General features: G+C 38.2%; 1 protein-coding gene across 5 annotated transcripts in view; it reads right to left on the reverse strand.

Annotated features, from left to right (window-relative positions):
* The window catches only part of AKAP7 (A-kinase anchoring protein 7), a 93,047-nt gene that overhangs the window by 17,637 nt on the left and 48,157 nt on the right, over positions 1–27,253 (reverse strand). The window lies entirely within an intron of this gene.

Below are 27,253 nucleotides of genomic sequence, written 5' to 3' on the forward strand. Positions count from 1 at the left end.
TCCTTTTTCCTAGACTGCCATACAGAGTGTTTTGCATATATTCTTGGGCCTTTTCTCCCCTGCTAGCAGGGCAAGGAAATGACCTACAGTGGATGGAATTTAAACTGATACCTATATAATCTAAGAAATACAGGACTCAATTCTGTATCTACTGAGGCTTCCTGTCTCTCCAAACATTTGCCAATAAATTTAATTGAAGGAGCGTCAGCGTGCTCAGTAAGGAGATCAAGAAAATACTACTTTTCCTTTGGAATCTGCTCTTTTATTTATGTGGGTCTTTGAACGAAGTACCTTCTGGAAACAATGAATAAAACGTCTGGCTAATGTCACAGAAACTTCTCCACATAAGCAAGTTTCCAGTGCATTACTTCTCCACATGCACTGTCTGACCTTGTAGCAGAGCGTACTAAAAAGTTACTTGGCCATAAATTTTAAAATAGAGAGCACAAGCAAGAAAACAAATGACAGAAATAATTCATTGCATCAACGTGCAGTAAAATAAATACTTTAAGGAAGATCCCTCTCCTTGACAGAGGATTATTTTTTTTTCCTTTTCTTTACAGTGCTATACATATAATAGCAGCAATACTGCGTGGTACTGATCATCATTGCTTACTGTGCTTTATTTCCACCCAAAAAGAATTGCATAACCATAGTATAACTAATAGTGCATTTTTCACAACCCCCTCAACCAGCAGCCTCTGTTAGTCTGACAAGCGTGCTGACTAGTTGCAGCAGTGGTGACCTTTGTATGGGCTCACTGAGATCACAGGCTCAGTTCCCATAATCTGCAAAGAAGCCTTCAGCTGTAAACCAAACAATTTTAATGTTGTCTCTAATTTTTGCTCAATGAAAAATCCCATAACAGAGTTATCCACTGCAGTACTAACATGACTAAACAGTGAAGAATCTGCTCTTGTATAATCAAATAGATTGTTTTACCTAAAAATCCACAAATGGCTCATACAATGACCTTCACAGCAGAAGTGAGGTATAAGCTTGCATCAGTTGTTTCATTTTCTTTCATGGCTCTTAACATTCCCAGACTGGCATTAACTATCACTTCTTTGTCAATAAACTCATTTCTGGATTTCTCAGAGAATTATGGTTTTGCAGGTCAGAAGAGGATGGGGAAGCATACAAATATGAAGATAACCTTCTTGTGAAACATAAGCATGATAAACGCGACAGGACCTTGGAAGTTAGCCAACCAATGGGAAGTACAGCACTTTATCCTGTGGGGCAGCAGCCATATGAGGCAATACACCTGGGAGGGATGGCAAAAGGGAGAAACGTAGTCCATACACCTCTCAGAGATTCACCCTTCCCACTATTCTTGCTGCTGTTCCTGAAATGCATTGGACTACAAGCAGGCAGGTCCTCCTTGCTCTCTCCATCCGAGTCCAGGGTAGGCACAGAGACACCACTTCACTGGCCTGGGAACGCTGACCCATCGGACATCTACATGATTTCATGTTTGATCCACAAGTATCAGTGGATCAATCTGCACAGAAACAGAGCTTCTTACTTTAGACACAGTAAAATCCCTTTCCTTGCATCAAGGGAGTAGTACAGTTTTACTTTATCTCCATATACATGTTACTAATAGAGTCTGTTGAGAAAGACCCTGTAATCAACCTATTCTGATCAACGTCCCCTCCCTCCACACTGCTAATCCTTCCCATGTGCAAGGAAAGCTTCGGCTCCTTGCCACCCCAGCATCCTCTGCGGGCAGCAGGATGCCAGCATCACCCCATGCACACATGTTCACAAGGTATCGAGGCTGCTCAGCACTTTGCAAGATTGAGCCCGTCTATTTCTGAAGCAACAGATATTCTTTACCAGATCCAGTCACACAGTAGAAGAAGTTATTGTGGCTAGGTGATGCTTACCATCATCTGCCCCAGGATTTTTGGGGATTCCTTAATTCACTTCAAGCAAAATTAGCCAGGTTAGTCAGCCAACAATGGAGAAGCGTTTAACCTCACTGGGGTGATGTTGCCTTGAAGAAGTGCTCACATACCTTCTCTGCTGTGGATCAGTGTACACAGCGTACATCACCAGCGCACGGTGTACATGACTGGGGATGGTGGCAGCAATGACTACAAGGGATCAGCATTCTCTTCTGTCAGCACTTTTGAATCTAGAAAAGGATGGGGTTTTATGGCCCTAGAGCCATTATTGATTTGCTTATCTAACAACTGCCAGCATAGTAACTTTGTTTCTATCAACATTTATCTGTAACAAGTGAGGTTAATTAGTACTGTGTATGGTCACATATTTCCTGCTAGAACTCACTATGAAAGAAGGCAGCTTGCAGTAACCCACCACAAAATACAGACAGGGGTACCAAAAGCATGGCCAGTTTTCACCTTGATAGTCTTATCAGGGAGGCTGGCATGCCAAAGATCACACAAATCCCACATAGCGGGTAAAGAGGACTGTGAGCATAGCGAAAAAGCAAAAGACGAGTTATCTTATGCCCCCTCTGCCAGTCATTTCAATGGATATAAAAGATGTATATATAATTCTCTCTCTCCCGACGTGTTTGGGACCTAATACAGTTGCAGAGGTACTGACAGCAAAGAAACAGTAGCATGTGAATAGAGGATGGCACACAGCCTCAATATGGAAAAGAAACATACTTTCAGTGATATAGGAAGAATATTACGTGTCATCTGATAGCTGAAAAGGTCCTTATTTTTTCCACCTACACAAAGTGATGGTTTGGCAATTACGTTGACCATAAGATGGACGTTAAGCTATTTACCCTTGAATACTTAAGCTAATGGACAGTCTAGATACAACAGACAGGAACAAACTGCCCATAAGAATATCCAGGAGGGAAATTTTAAGAGAGTCTTAACCATCAGCACAGACATTTTCTGCAACTGGCTCTTGATGGCATCAGTGGAAGACAGAAAACAAGCAATATATTGCAAGAACAGCAGGCTGCACTCAGGGCCCTGGGCAGTTCTCATCTTGCTACACAGTCACAAATCACTGGAGGCTGGTTCTCTGCTGACACACTTTTTGAAAAATGACCGTCAAGTTTATTAAAGTTCCAACTCCATCAACGTGGAGTCAATTTTATCAACCGCATCTCCATTTCAAAGTTTCTTATCAGGGTCTTCTGAACTTTTTTATTACTCTTTCTTTCTCATCTTCTCTTAGTATGATCAAGAAGTAGTACTGGTACCTGTCCCAGTGAGGAAACTAGTCACCTATACCAATTAGCTAGTCCTGGTCTTCTGCTTGCTACAACTGAAATAAAATAAAATCTCCTCCTAACTTCTCATGGGTAATTCTTCAAGTCGTTTAATACAAACACGTTTGGTTAAGGGCTTTGCTCAAGTTTCTCAGTGTACAGTAGTTATGGATCACTGTGGTCCACAGTACTCCCAAATAAGGCCTTCAGCACCATATACATCTTCGTTTCATACATAAGTGCATGCTACATAAAGATTAGACTTTTACCCAAATTTCCAATTTTCACTGTTTTAGAACAGTTATAAATTAACCTGGACATTTTTTGATTACGAACCAAAGAACTCCCTCTCTTTGCTCATGTTTCATTTCAGGTAAAAAGCAGTTCTGCTGTTATCTCTAAATAAATTATATAATAAACACTGCTGCTTTTTCCCCCCATCAGTAATGTAACTTAATAGCAAGGCAATCACATTTGACTTGATTAATCTCCAGAATTTCTAGTTGCTCTTCATTTTACACAAAACATCCTGCCAGGAAGGTGGAAGGGAGCCTAACATCTGCGATCTAATAGATTATAGAGCAAGACAGTCTGCTGCATACCCGTGAAACAGCAGAATGTAGCCTAGTTTTAAAAATGATACAATTCTGTGCTTCAAAATTCCCTATACCCAAATAAAAACTGGTACAAAAAAAAAAATTCAATAGGCTAATTTCATTTCTTTCCACGGGTCATATATGCTGATAGGATTTAAATTTGGACTTACATATGTTTGTATTAAACATAACGGGAGGAAAAAAAAAATTGAATTTCACTTTTCAATTGAAACTCAAATGCCGCCTGAAATGACTATAGATCAGACACTGGAGGCAATTCAGCAATATGTGTTCGTACCATACAGGACTATTTTCTAAAAGCAGTTATTAATTAAAAAAAAAAAAAAACAAAAAACAAAAATGTAGAGACATTTTAATTTCAAGGAATATTGCCTAAGGCATACGGATACATCTAACATAATTTAAAAAACTCCCCAGTTTCACAGTCACCATTATTTTTATTCTCTTTACTTCAAGATGACTATATTTCTCCATTTTTTGAGGCCACAAATAAGCATCCACTGCTGCAGACTTTTTAAAATCTCCTTCCTCCTATTTAAAAACTTGTTCTTCTATCATCCCCTCCTGGATACCTTGCAATGAAGTTGAACTTAATAGTTCAGCTAACCGCCCTATTTTCTCTCCCAGATCTTCCTTAAATCTCTGCTTTCTATTTGTCTTCACTGGTGCGTACAATTCTTCTAGCAATCTAACCTCATTACTGAGGGATTATTTTTGACAGCCAATGTCAGTCCCAAGAATGGACATACAAGTAGAGATACTCATGATTCACAAACACTAATGACAGTCTTGGCTGTCATCAGGCCTTGGTTAGGGTTATTGCCTTGGTCATCAAATCTAATGTTGTTGGTTGCAGGAGGAGAAAGACTTCTGAAACTTTCAACGTTGACATGGTAAGTATTGAACATTTAATTTTGGCTGGGACCACTAAACTTTCTTTCTTTTCTTCCAATAGAGAATGGAAGCAATGTTAGCAACCTAATCACTTTGAAGTTCTATGAAGGAAAAAGACAAATAACACCTAGTTGTTATTCAAAATATCATTTTGAGGAATGCACCTTTCCTTCAAACTATTTGTTTTTTCATTCACATCACACACCTCTTTGTCTGTGTATATCTTGTGTGTATGAGTGAATGTATGCGTAGGAGTGAAGAAACAATATTACACAGGGACACTGGCAAGACAGGAAAGAAGATAAGCCCTGGAAAATGGAGTGTATATAGGACTCACCAAGCTCAGCTGATGAGTGTGTGTTCTCACATTCAGGGAAGAAGAAGGGAAAAGGACAGTGTCTTTATAGTACCAGAGCAGGTATCACTTCGAGCAATTAAGAGTTAAAACCTCACAAAACAGAAAAGTGAAAAGGGCACACAACCTGCGGGACAGGGAGCTATCAGTATTGGAAACTGTTTAGACAGCCTGGCAAATGTACAAGGGCTGTTTAACAACAGGGATTGACTTACTATTTGTGGTAGGCAAACCTGCCCTGTCTCTCATGACATAAAGACAGACAATGCATCTTTTATGTGGCTATAGTACAAATGCAAAATAATTCATGATAACTTATAACAAACTGAAAATTTGATGAAATCATTGATTTGCAAATGTAACTTTCAAGATTTTCAAAATCCATTTAAGACCTAAATAATGTAGTTGCATTTCATTCCCGGAACTTTCCTTTACCCTCAAAAGCCAATCCCTAGTTTGATACATTTGGGCAACTTTTGGTCAGGCCCATAAGAGCAAGATCTGGACTGAATGTCGCTGGCCTGGCTGCGTGTTGGAGCTTGCCTGGTTCCTGTGCACAGAGTGCGTAGCCCCAGGCCCTGAGCTCATTTACTTATTTCCACAACTATTTGCATGTGTTATATTCAACATGCACCATAAGTAATACTGTATAATAGCTATCAAACAACAAATTAGGTGCTTAATCTCATTAAATCAAAACATGTAAGAGTGCTCACATTGCTATGCTCTGCCCTCTCAAGTTGTGAATCACATCTTTTAGAACGCAAAAAAAGCTTCATGTTCTACTTTGATGTGACCAGCCTTATTTCACATCAGTAATTGTCTGACATGGGAATTTTGTATGCATTCAATATTTAACAGCCTTTTTTAACAATTTCTGGCCAGTACAACAAAGACTCTAATCCTTGGTTTCCTATCAGGTAGCAAATGGGCTAACACGTATACAGCTAAAATGAAGTGTAACAATGCTTATTTTGTAAAATGTTTTCTTTTATGCCACATTAAGAAGTGTTATGCAATGAAGTTAAAATAAACAAACAACTTTAGACCAGAAATAAGTTTCCAATGAGATAATTTCAAAAAGCAATTAAAGATGATTTGAGATAATTTCCCAAAATGAAAAAGCACTTATTCAGCATTGACATAAGCAAATCAATACAAAGTCTAACTTCAGGGTTATCATACAGGGAATTCCTTCATAATTTCAGAAATATGAAGAATTAATTGTTAGACTATACACTAGTCTTTTTTTGGAATACACACTCTTTCAAAAGCCCCTCCTTAAACATAGCAAGCCAAATTCTGAATGCCCCACCACCTTCACTGGAATTTAACATTGCTGAATGAGAGAAGTAATAAAGTTGGTGGGTTTTTTTGTTTTTGTTTTGTTTTTAAATAAACAGATTTCCACCTTAAAACTTTTAATTTAGAAAAAAGTCTTCATAAATTTTATCAAAATTTATGTAACCTCTAAAACTATTATTTCTATTCTTGTGCAAGACCAGGATAATAATATCAATATGGTTTCATTTTACGTACCTAAAAACAAAATAAAAACTGGTTAAGCCACTGGTTATTTAAAAAGGGTTGTCTGGTAAAGGACTCAACATAGGATGCATAGATGAATATACATAAAGGCAGCATTTGGAGATGCTGAATCAGGTGTCTGCATCCCTGTAGAAAGCTCCCCAGCCTTAGAGTGGTTACATGATCGTTCACTGAGACAACTGAAAGAATAGGCTGTGAAGGTCCTAAATGCCTAAGTTATAACAGCTTCTACTCATGCTTTACTTGTATCTGTCCTCCAGTGCTCGTGGGACAGAGATACTTCTTTCCTTCCCTTCTCTGCAGAATACCCTAGCTCTTTGCTCCCCAGAGTACCTTCTGGGAATTGATTTCTATATCAAGTGTGGCAGAGAAACTGTTTATTTAGATAGTACTCAATAAACCAAATTGTATTTGCTGGCATGGCTAATAAGGTTCTTCACAAAATACGTATTTAAGCTGTAAAGCTCCTTACCAGAAGACAGTACAGATACTAAAAGTGTACGTGGATTCAAGAGGTGACTGGAAAAAATATTGGAAGAACAATTTATTAAAGACTTTTAATTATCAAGGATGCCACCCCATTTCATGAATTTCACAAGCCTTGAACTGCTGCAGCATTGGAGCTGTATTTTGAGGAAAAACCTTCTTACACTTGCCCTTTTCTAATGGTTTTATTAGGCATCCTGTTCCTACAATGCTGGGGAGGGGGATCTTAAATCTGGTCCAGAAGAACCACTTTTATGATCCTACCATAACCATAAAACTTGGTTAAACGTTTTCCAAGGTTATACCTGTATTTGAAGACAATAGAGAGGGATGTGAAATACATACTGTGCGTGGATACAAGATGTAAGCAAGTGGCTGTTCAAACTCAATAACACAACTCAGCTTCCACTTGTCAGTACTTTGGTGCATTTCAGTCATAGGCATCTCTTAATTTCTAAGGTTAATTTTTTTTTTTTTTTTTAAGAAAAAAACCCAACAATGCAGATTATGCAATGGGTTGAAGCTAAATTCAATTCAGACTTGATGTGAAATAGATCTAAATTCAAATTTTAAAAAGCACGCAATAAAAGCAGCGGGCTTTCACCTCACTCAGCACAAATATGTACTATGTAACAGTACCAAATAATATAATCTAAAACACCTTTTGAAACTACACTGTATATGATACGGAAACATTTCCTTACTGACTAAGTAATGAACTCTCAGCAATTCAATAACTGGCATTTGTCAGCTGTGTTTAACTTGAGGCATCGCAACAGAAACAAAACCTATAGGAAGACCATAATGAAGTTTGGACATTTTCTTATTCACTGTGACTGAAGTGAGTCAAGTAACATGGTGAGCTGCTGTTTATTGCAAATGCTTGTCTTTATTTAATGCAATTTTTGTTTCTCATATACAACAATCACATGTTTGTGATGTGCACCTGCATGTTTGCTAACTAGGATAGTTTAGTGGCAATAAAAAGCCCAGGTTAACTTTCCAACACAATTAGTTTAAAGGCCATCATGATAATAAGATAGGAAGATGAAAAATGGATGTGAAAGTCACTCCCTTCTGCCTGTTCCATGTGCTTGGCATCAAACCGTCTGTCTAGCTGAGGCAAAGCCACGCGGCCACGCGCGGCAGTGCTTCCTCCCACCGCCCAGAGGAAGAACCAGGTGTGGCAGAAGAGGGGAAGGGAGGCCAGGGGGCCACTTGAAAGGAAAGCCCTTTCCCTTCTCTCTTTTCTCCAGACTGCGCTGGACTGAGGGAAAAGCCGATCATATCCACCATCCTTGTCACATACTTCCTCTGTCTTTCCCTTTTTAAGATGTCTCAGTCTATCTTACTCCCCCACGAACACTGGTAAAACAGTGCAACATCTATTTTTTTTTTCCTCATTTCAGACACCGCCCCCTTACTTCATCTGCAGCCAGATTCCCGTCATCCTACAACTATCCTTTTTGGCCCTTCCTCATTCTCGGGGCTTTGTGCCACACCTTTCAGTTGCTACAGGCCAAAAGCCCTCCTCTTTCAAAAGCCCTTATGACTTTGCACTCAATGACATCTCCCGAACGATTTGTTCGACTACAAGCAGTTTGAGGTCATGCTATGCTAAATGTTATATTTATTATACGTTCTGTTCACTCACAGGAGCACATACAAAGAAAGCTGGTGCATGACAGGTAACGCCAGAAGAAAAGTCAAAAAGCAGTGAAGTGAGGGGACCGAGAGAAGCAGGATGCAGAAGAATCTGTCGCTCTTCTGTATCTTTTGTTCTGTGTCAACAGAACAATCTTAAAAACCATCTGTATTTGCTGTCTGTCTTTACCTATTCTGTATATTAGAAGTGAGATGCACTAGCTACTTGCTTTTCACATAAGGACATTCTGTACTAGCTATATGATAAAAAAGTTTTGAAATATAAAACATTCCCAGCTACTTTGCCCATGCAAAATTTACAACATTTACTCTCATACCATGACCTGTGACAGAAAAACATTTCAAAACAACTCATTTTCTTGCGGCTGTCTCCTAGATTTCTTGCACTATTGGTGTACACATTTATTTTTTAATTGAGGGTATAAACTCTCATTTTATTTATGCCTAGACAGCTTCCTGAGTAACAAGAATGAAAGATAAACCAGATCAGAACACTGGATTTTTCTAGCCTACAGCTAATGAATTATGTGGATTTAGTTAAAAATTATTTCAGACACAATGTGACAGAAACTTGGCTGCATCTTCTAGAAGAAAGGTTGAAAATATTTCAGTGAGTAAAAAGTCAAGAGTAAATATTTTGTTGTGTAACCAAACTTAGGACAAACATCATTTTCAGCACATAATTTAACAGAAACAACATTCCAGTCAAATCAGCTAGTTTGACTCAGTGCACCAAAGGATGGGGCAATCAGAACTGCTTCCTCTAATTCAATTTATATTTACACAACTAAAAGCAAAACCAGAGATATATACTCGATAGTCACTCCAGACACATCCAGGCTAATACGAGCAGATAAACTGCAACTATTCCCTCACTCAGTCAGCTTAAAACTACACATCCAACCAACACCCAAACGGAAAATGAACTGATGATTTCCTTCATCATCCGTCAACATTACCATCAACAAAGTCTCCATTCCTTCTATCTGTTGCTAATGAGCATCACCATCAACACGGGTATGCCATCAACATCAAAACCTTCTCATTTTTACTTTAAATCATACCTGTTGAACAGGAACACTAAAATACTCACTTTGGCTACATTTGCATAGAGAAATGGACTACGAGAATGCCTATAAGCAAAACCAGACGTACTTATTTATCTCTATTACAAAGAAATTTTAATCTACTTAGTGGAAACATTGCTCAATTTGTCCCCACCTACCCCCATCCTTCCCTAAAAAGCAATCAGTTAATTTTCCAAAAGGAAGCAACCCGCCAAGCCCCCAGGAATGCCCGCCTGCTCCCGCAGCTCTCCCCCCCGCGGCGGCGGCAGCCCGCAGCAGCCACGCCGGAGCCCGCAGCGCCGCACGCCCCTGCCCACTTACTGATTTTTTCCTCCCCTCTGGAGAAAGGAAAGCAGCAGAGCTGGCCCATGGCATCTACCGCTTTATTTTCTTCCTCCTCCTCTCTGCGCGCACCTCCAGCGAAAGCTGTGAATTAGGCTGTAGTCCGTGAAAAATATTGCTTATTCTGCTCTGGGAGCGAGCGGGAGACCGGGAGTGAGCGGGAGTGAGCGGCAGGCTCGGCTCGGCTCGGCTCCGCCCGGCTCCGCCCCGCCGCCGCGCCGCTCCGCTCCGCTCCGCTCCGGCGGGGCCGGGGGACCCGTCGCACCCGCGGCTTTCCTCCCTGCCATGCAATTTGTCCTAAAGACAACTGCCCGGTCTCCCCTCACCCGTCCCGCTGTTAAAGGAGGGGCGGGCACTTAAAAAAAACAGGCACCATTTGGCCGCCTTAAATAAGGCACCCGTCGTTTAAAAAGTCTAAGCGTGGCGGTGTGCCCTCTGCCACCACGGCGCCCCTCCACTTCACAAAGTGTGCTGAGAATGGGGAGAAAACGTGCTTAAGTATCTATATTAAGTATATATATATACACACACACACTCTTAATAAATGGGCTCTCCTCCTTTCCTCCAGAAGCAAAAATGGGGTTATAAGAGTAAGCAAGGAAAAAAGCCAGTCAAGCTGCTGGAGGAGCGGCAGCCCTAGCAAGAGATGTTGAGAAACAAACTGGGATTATTGCTCTCAGTTTGGTGGGGATTCGCTACCCATATCCGCAGGGATAGAGCTGGTCTCCTGCCTTTACTCCAGGTTACTAACCTTCCTTCTCAACTGGGTACGTATTACAAGTGCGGTTGATGAAGGTCACCTGGTGGACGCAATAAACGGGCTTTCCTACGGTAATAAAGAACTAACGAGATGCAACATCAGTGAGGAGTAAGTTAGTGATTAAAGATGAAAAATAACCGAAGGCAGTCCTACAGGGATTAGTGCTAGTCCCAATGTTACTCCACACAGTCATTAATTACTTGAAAGTAAGTAAGTAATAAAACACCCAGGAGCGGAAGCTTGGCGTACACAGTGAGGCAGGGTGGTAAATGAGCGCAGCCTGTATAGCTTTGGCAGACTGGGTCCCTTCATCCAAAGTACAAAAACAAAACCAAATGTGATGACGTACATTTTGTTTAAGCATTCTTCTGTTCACCGGAACCAAAACTGCCTGGCTTCCTACCTATTTTGTCTTGCAGTTCATTGAATTTTTAAAGGAACTGGACAAACACTACCGGGGTGCTCACACTCCGTTAGCTATCAAAGCATCCTTGCAGGGCAAGTATATTGTGAATATCCCAGCTTTCACTGCAAAGAGCTGTCCTCACGAACTGTTCTGCCAGACCACAATGGATGTGCCTGAGCTACGTGGCTGAGAAGTAGCTCTTTGGTGCCCAATGAATTCGTATTGAAGACTGTCCCACGGTAAGCCCTTCATAATGACAGCAGTCCCTGGATGCCCCACGTCTCCTAGAAGCTGAGGTCATACCACAATTCTTCCTTCACTGTGGGAATTCATAAAATCTCCCTCTTCTATGTGTATTTCTGCTAACATGTAGATATTTAATATTTTGAGACTTCTACATCTGTTTAATTTACCAGAAATTTGCCAACAAATTTTAAAGATATTGTTGTAACGGACAGACCACGCACATATACATACGCAAAGCATGATTCCACAAGCCTTCTATCGTTAGGCTAATAATGAAGGCAGGCAGGTACACACAGAAATTGTGGGATTACAGCCTGGAAAATCTGCACACAATTTCCTGTCCAGGAGATCCAGGGAAACCATGGCGTTTCACTGAAAGATCATCTTTGCTTTTGAAAGTAATTTTTTTACATTCAGAATGTAAAAAAAAATAAATTCAGAAGAAACCAAATTCACAAATACTTTCCATTAAAAGACCTAATCTTGCACACCTTCTCTGGTAATACCTGCAGTCACTGATGCATTTCGAGCACCCATTGAATGTAACAGATAACCTGTGATAGCGATGGTTCTTAACATTTAATATTAATATGAAGGATGGATAAAGCATGCACTTTTTTTCCTTATCACACCAATAAAATAAATGATAAGGCTTAGATGACTTTTTTTTAATATTCTTGTTTATATTCTAAAGACTAGTATTTACCGTTGAAAAAAGAATCCCTTCACCACAAAATGAGGGTATGAATTCTGCTACTATTAACCTCCACTTTGTATGTGTTCTAGTTAGTATGACACGCTTTCCAGAAAACAAATAATTTAATCAGTGGCAGAAATTCTCCACAAAAAAGTCTAGCGCTTCATATTCAAACTACTATTTGATTCATGAGATTATATGTTTGTTTTCCTAGACGTAAGAATCTCAGACTGGAGAATCCTATGAATTTTACATGTTTCTTATAGAGATAAGTCAGTTTATCCGAGAAGAACAAGTGTAATATATTTAACATATTTTTAAGCCATTGTTCCTTATGAAAATAGAATTGTCTTTAAGCCAAGTACCATTCCAAAACTAAAATGCATTAAAATAAGATTGCCAGGTTGTAAATTTTTTTATTCTTTTCTATCACTACTCTGTTATTAACAATAATTAAATAAACTACTGTTTTAAGAATTATTATCTTCTAGTAGCAGAAACAAAAAATCAGGGTGGTATACAAGTCTTTTAAATAACTGTAATGGTTATTAAGTTCTATATTCATAGAAATTCATTTCAGCTGTGCAGTTGCCTCACTTGAGGAGATGCTGTCAGCCTAACCAAGAGCAAAAAGAAAAGAACATGACCCATATTCTACAACATAAGTGAATTAAACATGAATACTACAGGGCATAAGTGAAGCCAGTCATCAAAGCACAGAGAGACTATTTCTAAGAGTGAGCAGTATCTTCCATTCTGCTCAGGATCAAAACAGGAACACAGGCAACATTTTAGGCAAGAAAACAAATATTCTCCACCAGGCAAAGTTAAAAAAAATCAGAAATGTTCAAGTAACACACCAAACCATAACATATGTTTTTCAGTTTTATATAGGCATAATCTCCTTCTATAGAGACAGATCACATCTATGTAGTACCTAAATGAATATAAAACTCCCGGTGCTGTCGCCTTTTGACAAGTATGTTTTACAAAGCAGCATGTGAGGCATGAAGTCATCTTGTACTTAGAGCCAAGCATCCTTCTGTTAAAACATGCATAGTTTAAACATCCATAGTTAAAACATCCACAGTTCGTTTTACCAATTGCTTTCTAAGCAGTCCTGGCAATCCATGGATGTCAGGCCGACAATAGTCTATTAAGCAATTCTAGAATAGTCACAACCAGTGACAGACCTCTTTCATCCATTTACAGCCCATCTTTTAGCCAAAACTAACAAAACACATAAGCACAAATGTTGACACAGAGAAGAAACAGAGGATTCAAGGAGGGCCCTGGCCTTTTAGCACTGGCCAGTCAGTGTACGTGCTCTAACTGGCAAGATGAGGGTAGGGACCATGAAGTCAACTGAAACCCCCCCAGCTGGATATGGTCCATCTTAAGTATTTGGGCATATACTCCGTGACAAAGGTGGGCCTGATCACATTTTCAGTGCTTTGCTAGCTCAAGGCCTGTAGTTTGTTCTGTTTTGGCATCTCTTGAAATTTTGGTGAGATACACAAAGTACACTTCGACAAGTTATAGCACAGCAGCAAAGCTTTCAGCTGTTTCAGGCACGTAAGTGTGATCGGATATAGAATTACAATAACTCTAGCCATACGAGGCCTGAACAGCCAAAGTATTATTAAAAATGAACAAGCCCCAAGAGACACTGGTATGTATTTTGTTGGGAGGCAAGGAAGCTGTAGGGCACCTTGGCATTGAGGCCGAGGGGTGGAATTTTTCCAGGTAAGGGATGGCAAGGTGCCATCCATTATCAAGGATGGTTGCCTAGACGAGCCAAAACAAACTGATGCAAAACCAGCAAACAGAACCACTGGCCTCTACCAAGCTGAAATTACAATTCTGAATCTTGGAAAGTGTCTCTCTTCGGAGCAGATAAAGATTAAGAGAAACTAAAAGGTATTCATTCTAAGCAGAGGCAATTTCAGCCTTCTTAATGCTCCTGAGTACTGTTCAGCTGGTCCAGAAGGAACCTAGCAAAGATTTTTTTGATGATGCTTGTGGTGCAAATTATGTAAAAAGTGGGTGAGGAAGAAAAGCTGATCTGCATTTCAACTTAAAAGTATTTCTGCACTCAGAACCTAAGCTGTTCCCAAGCCTATGTATATAAACACGCATACACACATGCACAGAGTGCAGAAGACGGTGTATCACTGCGTTGTTTTGGGAGCACCTACTAAATCAGAATTCCAGTCCCCATCTAAAAGAAAAACCAGGGATAAATAAATCATCTGTTGGACTTCCCAAAATGCAAACATGTTCCTTCTGTGTTTGACAGTGCAGACTATGCTCCCAGTTCTTTTTGATACTTGGTTTGTAATGCAATGTGTAATTCTACCAAATTTTCAATTGTGTCCTTCTGAAAACACTTCCAATTCAGTTTTTCTAGAGAAAAAACTTAAATGACTAGACTAAATTAATTTTAAAGTATTTGATTTTCTTATTCTTCAATGGCTTAAGAATATTCCTAGAAACATGTACTATAAAGAAAATACTCAGTATTTTCAGAAATATAAAGGTACTGAGTTGGCATTTGCATTCTAAAACAGAACTGCCTATTTTAGCGATGCTTTTTTAAACCACATTAAAATACTTACAGGGAAATCTCACCACTAATATATGTTTTACAACACTGCCTTCTAGAGAGAGAATCTTGCTCCTGTTCCCTGTAAATCACTGTTTCTGTGAGTACCATTTGCTGAACGCACTGTACCTTTTCAGCAAAGGCTGGGACGCCAGCCACCGATACGCTGGCCTTCTATTTTAAGTGCAACCTCAGGGCCAGGCTCAAGACCAAATCTGCCAGCTGTCCAGATTGTTCACCCTCAGGAATGCATTCAGAGCCGTGTTTAGAATAAGCCATACAGCACCTCTGGGTGAAAACCCCAAATATATTCAAGCTCTGCAGAGTACTCACAGCACCCTTCTTTGCAGAGTGGACGTGTCTACCCGTGGTGTGTATGTCCTGAGGTATCCCATCTATTCCTGCAGAGATTTTGCCTGACTGAGAGCGGGTGTATGAGATAGACTTCATAGTGGATGCCAGCATACAAGAATGTGTCCCCCTTGACACATGAGACTTGTAGATAAGCCCCCAGACAATGACAATGTGAAAAGCTGGGGCAAGGTACCCCTCATCCTTCAGGGTCTTCCCAAGGCTCACCTTACAAGCCTAAGCCTCTGAGACCTATCAAGCATTCATTTAATTTAGTATTCAGCTAGTTCCTGCTGTTATGGAAAAGAAAGATTAAGGAATTTATAAAAGGAAGGAGACCAGAAACTGAAGGATACCTTAGTTATTGTGGGGAAAAAACCCTTCAAAATCACAAAAAGAAATCAAATCTCTTAGCTTAACACAAATTATTAAATGCCGTATGTGAAAAAACAGTGCAATTTAAGCTAAGGCAAAAATTTTGGTACTTACATGCTTTTTCCTTCTAAAATTTCAAAGGTGAACGGAACTGTTGAGATAATGAGGCTTGAAAAGAGTGATGTTCATAGCCTGGCAGTCTCTCAATGATTCTGCCAAGCAGTAAGTAGCTAGAGACAGCTATCATTGTCCAATGATGGTTTACTGAGAGATAACCTGACTGTGAGGACACCGAAAAAGTTTTAAGGAGAACATAAAAACTTTCACTTACTTTCAACTTATTTACTGTAGTAAAAAAATGAGATTGTTTTTCTTTTGTGTATATAAATTAAACAAGAGGAAGATATGACAGTGGCAAAGCTCTAATGACTACGTTCTGATATCTAAATTGGCAGATCTTAATTTCCAACAAATTATCACTACACCATTTGCCTTTTTTTAAGAGGACTTCAATTTTTTGCCCAAATGTTGTTTTGAATATTTTCTTTATTTTCCTGATTACATTTAGCATTTTTAAGTGCTCGTTTTGATGAACAGGAAAATGTGGCTACCAAGAACAAGAAGTTCGAGGTCTGTTCTTGTACCTCCTTCCCTTGTTCTCCATTCAAACATGACAAATTTTTACATTTAAAATAAAATGCAATATGAACACAGCACAGTGAGATATTTTTTGCAACGTACATATATTTTCAATGTCATCATGTTAAAACTTGCTTTCTGGAATACTGAGTGTTGTGCACAGCCTAAAAGAACAATTCTTTTTTAAAAAAATCAAAATTTTCCACTAGGACAAGCAAATTGAATAAACTTTTTAAAAAAGAAAAAAAAATTAAAATAAATGATGACTACTAATATTCTTTCCCTTCAAAGTCTGTCAAGAAAGTCAGTGAAATGCACTGACACTGTACCGCAGTGTGTCAGATCTGCTAATGCTGCTGGCCCCAGCCAGTATTTTATTGCTGATGCATTGCTCTTCATTATCGTTCTACACTAGAATTCTTCTGGGATTTGGAACACGTATATAAATAGACTCACTGAATGTGCCCAAAATTTAGCTGGCATAAGGTTGCACAGGGAGGCCCTGGTTACAGCCCCCTTCCATTCCTGTTGCAGCACTCCTCAGTATTGCAACTTTTCCACAGTCTCCTACATTTGAAGCTCCAGAGCCCACATTTGTTAACTTTCTGAGAATATGTTACAAAGTTCCTTTTCTCCTGCTTGTTAAAGCTGCTGGTAAGAATGCAAGTCAGGACAGAGCTGAGATTTAAGGTAGTCCTTTCTGTAAAATTTTCATTTCTTTAAGATGTACTTGACAGTGCAACAGCAGAAGGCTCCTTAAATATGTATTTTTACAGTCTGAAGAAAAACTAAATGTTGAATAGACAGATGCTTTATGCTCTTTGAAGTTCTGGAAATCAGTAGTAACAGGTTATTTCTGCTGACTTTCTCGTGAGAACAAAACCCCAGCATGTCAGGTCATTTTTCAGTCTTTTGCCATATTATTCTGGTATGCCAGTGAAAACGTAGTATTTGGTGCTGTGCAAATACTTAGCATTAAAGAACAGAAGACCAATGCTAGTTACTGTGCATTACAGCTATGTTTTTAAGATTTTATCAAAGGTTTTTCATGATTCATGGGAGGAAAAAAGGAAAGTAGCATTAAGTCAGCAAAGGAATCCATGTAAAACTTATATTTAAAAACCCACAATTAATAAGGTTTTGATGTTGTCAGCTGATAGCACTTGCTAGATTGCTGCACGTTAATATGGTTCACTGAAATCTGCCTGTGTGCTGTCATTTGCTTTAGTAAGCTGTATAGCTAACCAAGAAACACACCCTAACCAATGTTTGTTCAGATTATAAAGAAAAAAAAAATACTCTGACAGAAAAGGATTAACCCTTGACTCCCTTTCCTTTGCAATAACACGTTTCACCTCAAAGCTTTCCAGAAAAAGAATCTCTAGATTTGAATATATCCTTAAATACGTCCATTTCTTTCACAGCCAACCGCCCTTTGAAAAGATCAGCCATAGTGGGAAGAAGGTCTGTGAATGGCGCAGGAAGAGAGAAGGATGCTCTGACCAGTGACCAGGTTCAGTACAGACCATCCTCAATCTTAAGTGCTTGACTGGCGCACACCTACGCAGCGTGCAGGAGGTCAGACCGATGCCCAAGACTGATGCCCAAAGGAATTCTAGCTTCTTCCATGCCAATGAGATGGGAGAGCAGTTTAGTCTTCCAAGCAGTTAATTCTCCGCCGTTGCCAGGGCTTTGACCACTGGCAGCAGGCAAAACGTCCTTGTTCCATGCCTGCACCGCGCACCTGCGGGACCCCATAGATCATCTTTTCAGCCTCCCTAAACCTATTCATCTCAGTGAAGGGCCAGGTGGGCTAACAGCCCATGCTATAGCAGAGATCAGGCTGGACTATGGAACCATCTCTGGCTTTATACTTCATGCAGCTTCAACAGCTATTTTCAGAAATTCAGCAGTCTCTCCCTTGAGTTTCAAACAGAAATCAAGAACAGACCTTTCAGGCTGCCCTCTTCTTTGAATTGTTTTATCTGATTTATGTGCAGCACTGTAGCTTTCATTTGAGATGCACTACGTAATTTAAAGCAGTATCTACAAGGTTAAGCCCATATCTACACCAGCTAAAACTGATACAGGGAGTACAGTCTTTTGGAGGTAGCAACTGCGCTAAATTGTTAAGCTCTACTCTGAGTATACCAGTTAAAACAAACTTATTTCAGAAACAGCTTTTAAAAATTACAATCCATAAGTGATTGCTAGACTAAATGTTTACAATATTCTAGAATACGTGGGCTGGATCCTGAAATATTTTCCCTTGCCCCATTTCTGTCTGTTTAGGAAGGACTTAACAAGGACTTAACAAAGAAGTTTCTCTTCTTTTACATTTTTTAATTTTTGCTATTTTAATTTAAACTATGAAAAGGAAGGGGAAAACAGCACGGAATTTGAAATGTTCATTCTCACAAACAGGCACAAAAGATGCATTCATTATTAATATATCTTTGCAGCAAGTATACTGAATAATCTGCATTTATCACTTGCAGGTGACCCCCTAGCATATAGTTTGCCAACACATCATAAACGCATTGCCAAAGGATTTAAAGTTGGACAAACGTTGGTTTAATTTTAACTAATAGGTATTACACTGCCACGGCTGCCTGTATGTGAATCTATCAGATTCATCATCATGGAGAGAAGTGCCAGATAGTCTCTACTAAAAGATCAGAACAGGCAGTAAAACACTGACTCATTTCTTACGGTATTCTGCTCCAAGGTTTTCTTGAGACCAAAGCAGAAAACTCATTCTAAATGGAAAGGAAAGGAGAACTGGGAATGTCAGCCAGCTTTTGCTTTCTCAGATGACTGTGAACTAAACTCCTTTTGGTTAGTCATACACAGATTCTTGTTATTCACTTCATATATTCTTCTCAGAAAAACCCGAGTAACACAAAAATTATGTCCTGCCCCAATGTTACCAGAAACTTCTGCTGGAACCCAGCCATTCCTTTGCTACAGACCAACAGCCTCCTAATTTTAATATTGATTTAAACAAATAGTTCTGCCAGTTTTCCACTGGCCTCCAATTACAGAGGAGATAAAACATTAGAGTTCATTAAAATAATGTAAATGTAATTATACTACTTACCCAAGAGACTCAAGCATTAACAGAATATACTTACAGATATAAAATTAAAATACACGCATTTTCAAATAAACTCAAATCAATAAGTTATTTTGTAAGTCATTATGTATAAGAGAGTATTGACAACAATTAATCTGATTGTTATGTATACCTGGACGAATTAAAAAGTAAAGTAAGAACAAGTGAAGCAAAGCTTGTGCATTATGATTTTCTATCACATCTCTATAAAAATCTATAGAAGTGATATTTATTTAATATAAAGTTGGTAACACTAAAAGTGCATAATCTGAAAGTTCTCCTAAAAATCTATGGAGTCAAAAGTGAGCAAACAGCTAGGACTGATTTACTGGAAGGTTCTCAAAAAAAGCCAGCTAGCACTACACCTAGAAAACTTCTTGTATCTTCATCTAGAAACATGCTTATTGTCTTTCAATCTCCGTTTTTAAGATTTATGACTATGAGGGAAGTGTGTTCTGGAATTTTAGTTTCATATATGAACACCTATTCTATTTGTACAAAAATTGTACCATTTTGAGAAAAATATTTTCATTCTTAAAAAGGAGTTCAAGAACTGGCAGCTTTGACTGAGATGCCTATATTAACTGAGTACACCATAAGTAACTGAGTGGGCATTCCTACATATTTCTTTACTCCAAGGACACAATGATATTTCTAAAGGTCAAAAACAAAGGAATGTGATTCTGCATTTGCTGTCAGAACAAGGAGAGGATACAGTATCTACTAAATGAAAGAACAAATGCTTTGTCCCTCCCTCAATGTATTGAAAAATATTTCTTTGCAAAATGTACTCATGTACAAACAGGCTTTAAAAGGAGTAAAATGGTTTCCTTTGCTCTGGATTCTGTTTATTTCCATAAAATTTCTGAGTACTGTACAAACTACAACTGTGTTTCCCTCCTAGAGAAGGGAGAGAGACATTAGTTTTAATCCTCAGCAATGGTAAGTATGTTTTGGAGACAGGAGAAATCACTGGTTACACTTTCAGTATCTGCTCTGATTTTTAAATTGCTGTTTTATACCAATTGATAAAATGGGATTTATCTATTTAATTACAATGTTAAACATGAACTTTTTATTTAAGTGCTAATGAAACTTTTATGTACGAATGCAAAAGATAGGGTAGCTTGAAAAATGAGTTCACATACAAAAGACAATAACGACATGCAACAATCAAAAAAGATGCTCCTTTAAATGGACGTTCATATACATGTCAGTGTACGAGATGCGGCGAACTGTTTCCAAAGAAAAGGAACATTTCAATGAATCATGTACTAACAATACATGTGAAAACGAACATCTGGGCTGTACTCAGTCCAAAGCCTATCATGGGGAACCTACTGTGCAACTGGTAGGAAGCACCTTTGATATATGTCAAGGTACTGTACAAATCCCATAGCCAAAGGCTGTCCAAAACCACATTTATTCAATGCTTTTCTGGTGTGCTTTTTCTTAACCTCCTCCATGCAAACACCACCCACTTTTGTGGCTAAATTGATTAAAAGGTTTCCAGCAAGAAAAATGCTGCTTAAAAGAAACGTTTTGCATTACCTCACAGTAAAGTAAATACCAGGAGTTATGCTATGTACACATGCATGCAGGTGCAAATACACAAATATGCAAACACACACACACAGACATCTACATATATATATACACGTATGTATCCACCCTGTATACACATTAGAGACAATTTGTCTCTAATGAATACCAAAAAAAGACAAGCCCCAAACAGGGCATTTAGGCAGGAGTGATGTGTCTGCATCCAAAACCTGAATAAAACCCACATATTCTGCTATTGCCCAGCAGTAGAAACAGTCATGTTCAGAACTGGCTCAGTTTGAACAGCCTGGGCTCCATCTGCTTAGGATCCAGAAACTGGATACTCCCTTTCCTAAATCGGCCACAAGATTAAGAGTCCATTTTAACACTGTGCCTGTGATCTCCATAAGACTAGACACTCCAAGAAATAATCACAGGATTACAGAGTTTGACTTGGGGCAGGGGAGGCTCACTCTTTGGCTCTATGAGATCTGAATTCTTTGCTATGCTGGAGAAGCTCCTTGAAGAACACAGGTGCATCATTCAGCTTCCATGGTAAGCTACCAGTTGTGGCTTTTTCAGCCTTTGGGGGCTTGAATTCCCCCAAGCTGGGGGAAGAAAAAGCCCTGATGGTCAATTTGAATGGGAATTGTAACCAAACTATATGTGTAATAAGTATGTCCTCTTTGAAATAAAAAAAGTGAAACCTGATTTAAGTATCCATGTATCATCAGCAGAGGATACTGGGCTTTGGATCCCAGTAGGGTGAGATGCCTAACTCAAAAATCAAATGAAGACAGAGAGGTGTTGACACAGTTCTTTGTTGGGTGTTTCCCACTGGCTTGTTCAATGCAGCACTCAGGTCAGCCTGCAATTTCTTGACTCTGCTCTGAGATACTGGACTCTGCGCACACAATTGGAAATGGAGGCACCTCATTCACCTAAAACCTTTCTTTGACTTGTAAATTTTGTTTATACACAAAGACATATAACAAACCCCTCCTTTAATACAAAACAGCAGGACTTGTCAACATAATACACCTATCAAATGCACTTTTCAGTCAGGTAGGTTAATGTACGTTCAGTCCATGTGTTATATTCCATGGCGCAAAAGACTGTGGACCAGGACTGCGGACGAAAATCTGTTTGGAATACAGCCCTTAGGAGAGAGTCTGTAGGGAGAATTCTTACTATAATTCTTACTATAATAGCACAAAGTTATTCATATAATTGCACTGATGGACCATTACATTTGAATTTGCACAAATGTAAATTTACGTTGAAAAAATGTATATGTGACAGAATGCAACCCCTTACAGATTCTTCCATTAAATAAACCAATAAAGACAAAAGTGTTCAAATAAAAAAGCAATAGTCAGAATAGCTACTGCTACAAAAGACAAACTTATTAAATATATGCAGCTGGCTAATTCCATGCAGTTGAGCATTGCAACTCATCCAGAGTCTAGACAAGAGGCATGCTAAGTAGAAGCTCAAAAATATTCAAATATTCAAAAATATTTTGTGTTCGACTATTGCACTGTACTGTATGATTCTTACTTTTAAATCTACCCTACCACAGAGCAGTATTCTCCCAAAGTAATGTTCTTTTCCTTTATGTAAGCCTCATCACCTCTGTCCCTGTACCACTGAAGTCCCAAACTGAGAAAGAAGTGAAGAAAAGGACTGAAAGTGATTGGAGAGTTTAAAATTGAAAGGGCAGATAAACAATCAGAAAGAACTCATTTTTAAAAACTCTTAGCCCTTGTTCCTCATAAGCAACCTGAGTAATTAGAGCATCATGGTGAAAAATGGTCATATAAACCAAAAAAGGCCCCATGATGCAGAGAAGCAGTAAAAATATAGACGATTCTTCATCAGGAAATTATTTACAATAGTTTAAAAATAACTAAGGCATTAGGATTTACACACGTCTATTTCAAATTACGGATTTAGGTTTACTTTGAAATACGTGTTTGTTATGCCTATATAGAAAGAATTGTACTACAAGATTTTAAACTCCATTTGGAGAAACAATATGCTTTCACATGTGTTGTGTTCTTCAAAATTAAGAAAAGCTATCCCCAAGAATATAAATAACCACTAAGTACATTCAAACCAATCCAGGTAATGAACTATGAAGAAAGATAAACCAGATGCTCAGTATGTTTCTGAAAAGAAAAAACATATATGAGAAGCTCTGACTAGATAATTAGATAACTGCAAGACAACTGGAAGGTGTAAATGGCTGAGGTAACAGCTAATTCCGATTATGGATGGTGATTGAGATATTTGGAGATTAGCATCTCTACATTTTGGGTAATATGTCAGGAAAGGAAATTACAATGTGTAGAAAATGGAATTCACCAATAATAAAGATCACAAAGAATTCAACATATGCTTCTAAAAGACTACATCCGCAAGTAGGTATATTTGCCATGTAAAATAATGAATGCTTTTACTTGCTTTCATGTGAAAATAACATTTCTAATATTGAAGATACACTGACAAGTCTCCTTTTCTGCCAAATCCTAATCAAGCAATGTAAATTTGTAACATCCAATGTGTTCTGTGTTTGCAATACAATAGATAGGAATGGGGAAGGAAAACTATAGGGCTTGCCTGCATTTGAAAGATAAGACAGATTAACACTGGCTGCGAATTTTCAAGTGCTAAGAGCTGTTTCTGAATAATTCCATATGTCAGCTCTCTTATTTTGGAATAAGAGTGCTTTGTTCCTGTTCAGCTTGACCCACTTTCCAAGTATATTTAATTAGGAATGGTTTTATGTGTAAGAAAGCCTTTTGTTTGTTCTCTTGATTAAAGCAATAAAGTTCAGTATCTGGGGTTTCTGATTCAAAACACCTTAAACATTTTTAAAAAATAAGCAAGCTATGGAAACAGTGCCTAGGTATTAAAATGCAATTGTGGCTTTTTCACTGTTTCCCTAAATAAGTGATTTCAAAGGTGAAAGGTTTTTTAAACAGTCTTCAGTCAGCAATTACTTTCTGCTGTAATCTGCAGGCTGTGGATGGTTACTCAGAATTCTTTAAGACAAATCTGCTCTTTGCAAAACACAAAGTTACAGCAGGCGTTTTTGAAAGCATATGCCAAAGGGTCAGCTGTAGTGTCTCAGCACTTCAGAAATCAAGCTATTTACCTAAAGTAAAACCATGCAGTCTAGAGGGGACAAGAGGAGCTCACTCTTCCCATACTCACAGCTGACCCAAATCCATTTAATCTAGCAATAGAACAGCAGAGGAATGTACACATAGCATGAAAGGCAGCATAAAAAAGTTATTTCTTATGCATTGCTCAGCCATTTATTATGGGCTGTAAATGGCAAGGTTTGGCACCGTTCTGCCTACAGTGGTTCTATTCTAACCCATGTCCTCTGGTAAATTTCCAAGCTGTGGGGCAGGGGGATTAAGCCCAATGCTGGACTGTCCACAGCTGGATGGCTGACAAATAAGGGCCCACATTCAGACTCAGTCACAGTTCACTAAGAAGAAATAGAAACTTTTCACCTATGTAATAAAGCAAGGTGTTTATGAATTGTATGCACCCTCCCAGAAAGTTCTCTATACTGCCTGAGTGACACTCGCCAACCGTTCATACCCAACAGATTTGTGTAACTGTCCTATAAACAGACAGGTGTTTCAGATTTCTCTCCTGTCATTAAACATTAATTCAGATCTTAAATGTTTGATCTTTGTTTGAAAAATAGAAGATCACATACTATGTACTCTGCAGGTACTGTGATGGCCCTTTTTTATGGGTCTGAGAACAGATTAAAGCTTCAAGTAATTTGACAGACTACTGTTAAGACAATAATGGCATGTTTTAGCTTGTGGTTGATGTAATCTTGCTCTTATGTTCTACTGCTTCCATAAGAAACAGTGTGTTGCTGCTTTCTAGGAAGCCAGAAATGAGACTGTGTGCCACATTAATGATGCTTCTTTAAAATCTGTCACATTTTACCTTGAAATTATTTCCACTGAAAAGAAACTATTTTTACAAATACTAGGAGCTTCAAAAATATTTTATGTACAGTCTAGAACAAGAAAACTACTGGAAATGAAATTATCACCTGTTTCTATTCATTGCTGAGTACTGTTCTGAAAGAGAAACCTAAGTTGTGGTATTAAGCAAAGCAAAGCCCTTTTCCTCAACAACCACATTTTTATGTCACTGTTTGTATTATCCCTGAAATACTGATCTCTATTGATCTGCTACCATGTCTTATTTTAGAATACCTCACAGGGATTAGGTAGGAAGCTTAGTAGACTCTCTCTCTGTGTAAACATGCAGCACACTGGATAAGCTCTTCGGATCTGCACTAACCATCAACAATTGAAAATGGTGACATTTGAACAATGGAAAACTCCTCACAGGAACTGCAGAAGAGCTTAATTCAGTTATGGTAAATCAAACATACTTTCTGCTTGATGTTAAGACTATACAATAAATATGTATCAACAAAAGCAACATCCTAGCTAGGAAAATTTTAAGAATAAAACGTAATTATCTTTTACTGATCTATTCAATGAAAGAATATTACATATTTAATTTACTCCTCACCTCCTAGGCAGTCTGTTTACTTTTTGCAATTAACATATCTTGAAATTAATGTTTTACAGATTTTCAATGAATTTTTAAGATATTAAATTTAGGAATAAATTAGTTGTTTGGACACCAAAGTCCGCTAGAGGAAAAATGTCTTTAAAGCAGAAGTACTTAAGATACAAAAAAGCTGCTGGATGTTATTAAATTGTATTTTACAGCATACTATGTTATGTTGTGAAAAATCAATTCTGCCTTTTTTTATACTCAACTAAATTTTCAGTCATCAATCACATTCTTACTGATGTCAAATGTGCTTTTGTGTTTTCCTGTCAGATTTATTTCATTGGTTTTATCCCATTGTCTGCACATATTTTTGAGTGTCATTTGTGGAAAATCTTATTTTCACTTATTTTCAACTACTGATAACAGCTCTGACATGAAAACACATCACTACTTCAAACACCTTTTTGTTGAAAAATAAAAGGACAACAGCCTTTAGAATAGAATTACATTATGGTATTTTTAAAAGAAAATTGCAAAAATTACCCTATACAATAAAGCAAATACTACATACCTTATAATCACAGAATTGCAAATCACAGAATCATGGAAGGTGATGAGAAAGTTTTACTTACTTTCAGTATTAGGAGATGCATGATTGAATACTAAACATCACGTTCCTGTCCTTAAAGCTCCCTGTCACTTTCTAATGAAAAGTTTGTTACACATTTGCCAACATTAAAGCTCAAAGTCAGGGACATTAGAATTTGCCCTCAAAACAATGAAGTATCATTCTGAAATTAAAATTTCTGCTTTCAAACCATATTTACACTGGTTATTTCCCTCTCAGTCAGCTTGTTCTCCTCCTTTCCACACACAGAATTTATCAATATAGCTTTTACGTTATAACTGTTATTACAAAATTAATACAAAAATGCTATCTCATTATGAAAAATGCTATACTAATGGTCAATACTTCCATAGCGGAAAATTACCAAATACAGAAAAAAGTGCCCAATGTAGCGATACAAGATGAGATATGTCACTAGAGCTAAAGAGAACATCCATCCAGTTTTAATGTAAGACTAGAGAAAAGGACTCAATAGGGAACCACCACTCTGTTCTAGGCAGTGAATAGAAAACATTTGATGTGTGTAAGAAACAACCGGATTGCCACTTTCTAGTTACTGTCCATAAAGAGCCTGGCTTCTAGGTTGTTAACTAAAATGTGAGTGTTTCTCTGCCATGTTTAAAAGAATCATTTTTATAAGTCAATATTCTACCACATGACTCTGCTAAGAAATAGTGCTTTAGGGAAGGACTTTACTTAGCACACAATACCTGTTGCTTTTTATGTAGGCAAAGAGTTATTCAGCATACTACGTGCACAAAATTGCAGCAGCTGTGGATAAACTCATCACAAACAGTGAATTAATTACTGATTTCAAATGTTAAGAAATAGACCCTGGGAAGCTGCCCAAGACATTTTTATCCAAAAGCATTATGATTGCCATATTATTAATTATAATTTAGGAAGAGTGCCATAGATATGCAAGAAACTCAAGAGCTGTTACTCACAACCTCATAAAGTACAGAAGGTAGAAGCTAGCCTACAAATAGACTACCAAGGAAAGAAAAATTAAGGAGTGAAAGAAACAGACCTAAGGGTACTTTGAAATTATAGAAAAACAAGAAAGAAGGGCAGATAACAGATAAAATCAAAGAATGAGGAATTTTAGAAGTGAGTCACTGTCATGTGAGTAAGAAGG

Source organism: Nipponia nippon, unplaced genomic scaffold (genome assembly GCF_047370975.1).
Source record: "Nipponia nippon isolate SJK-2023a ecotype South Korea unplaced genomic scaffold, ASM4737097v1 scaffold_4, whole genome shotgun sequence".
In the NCBI taxonomy this organism is placed as follows: domain Eukaryota; kingdom Metazoa; phylum Chordata; class Aves; order Pelecaniformes; family Threskiornithidae; genus Nipponia; species Nipponia nippon.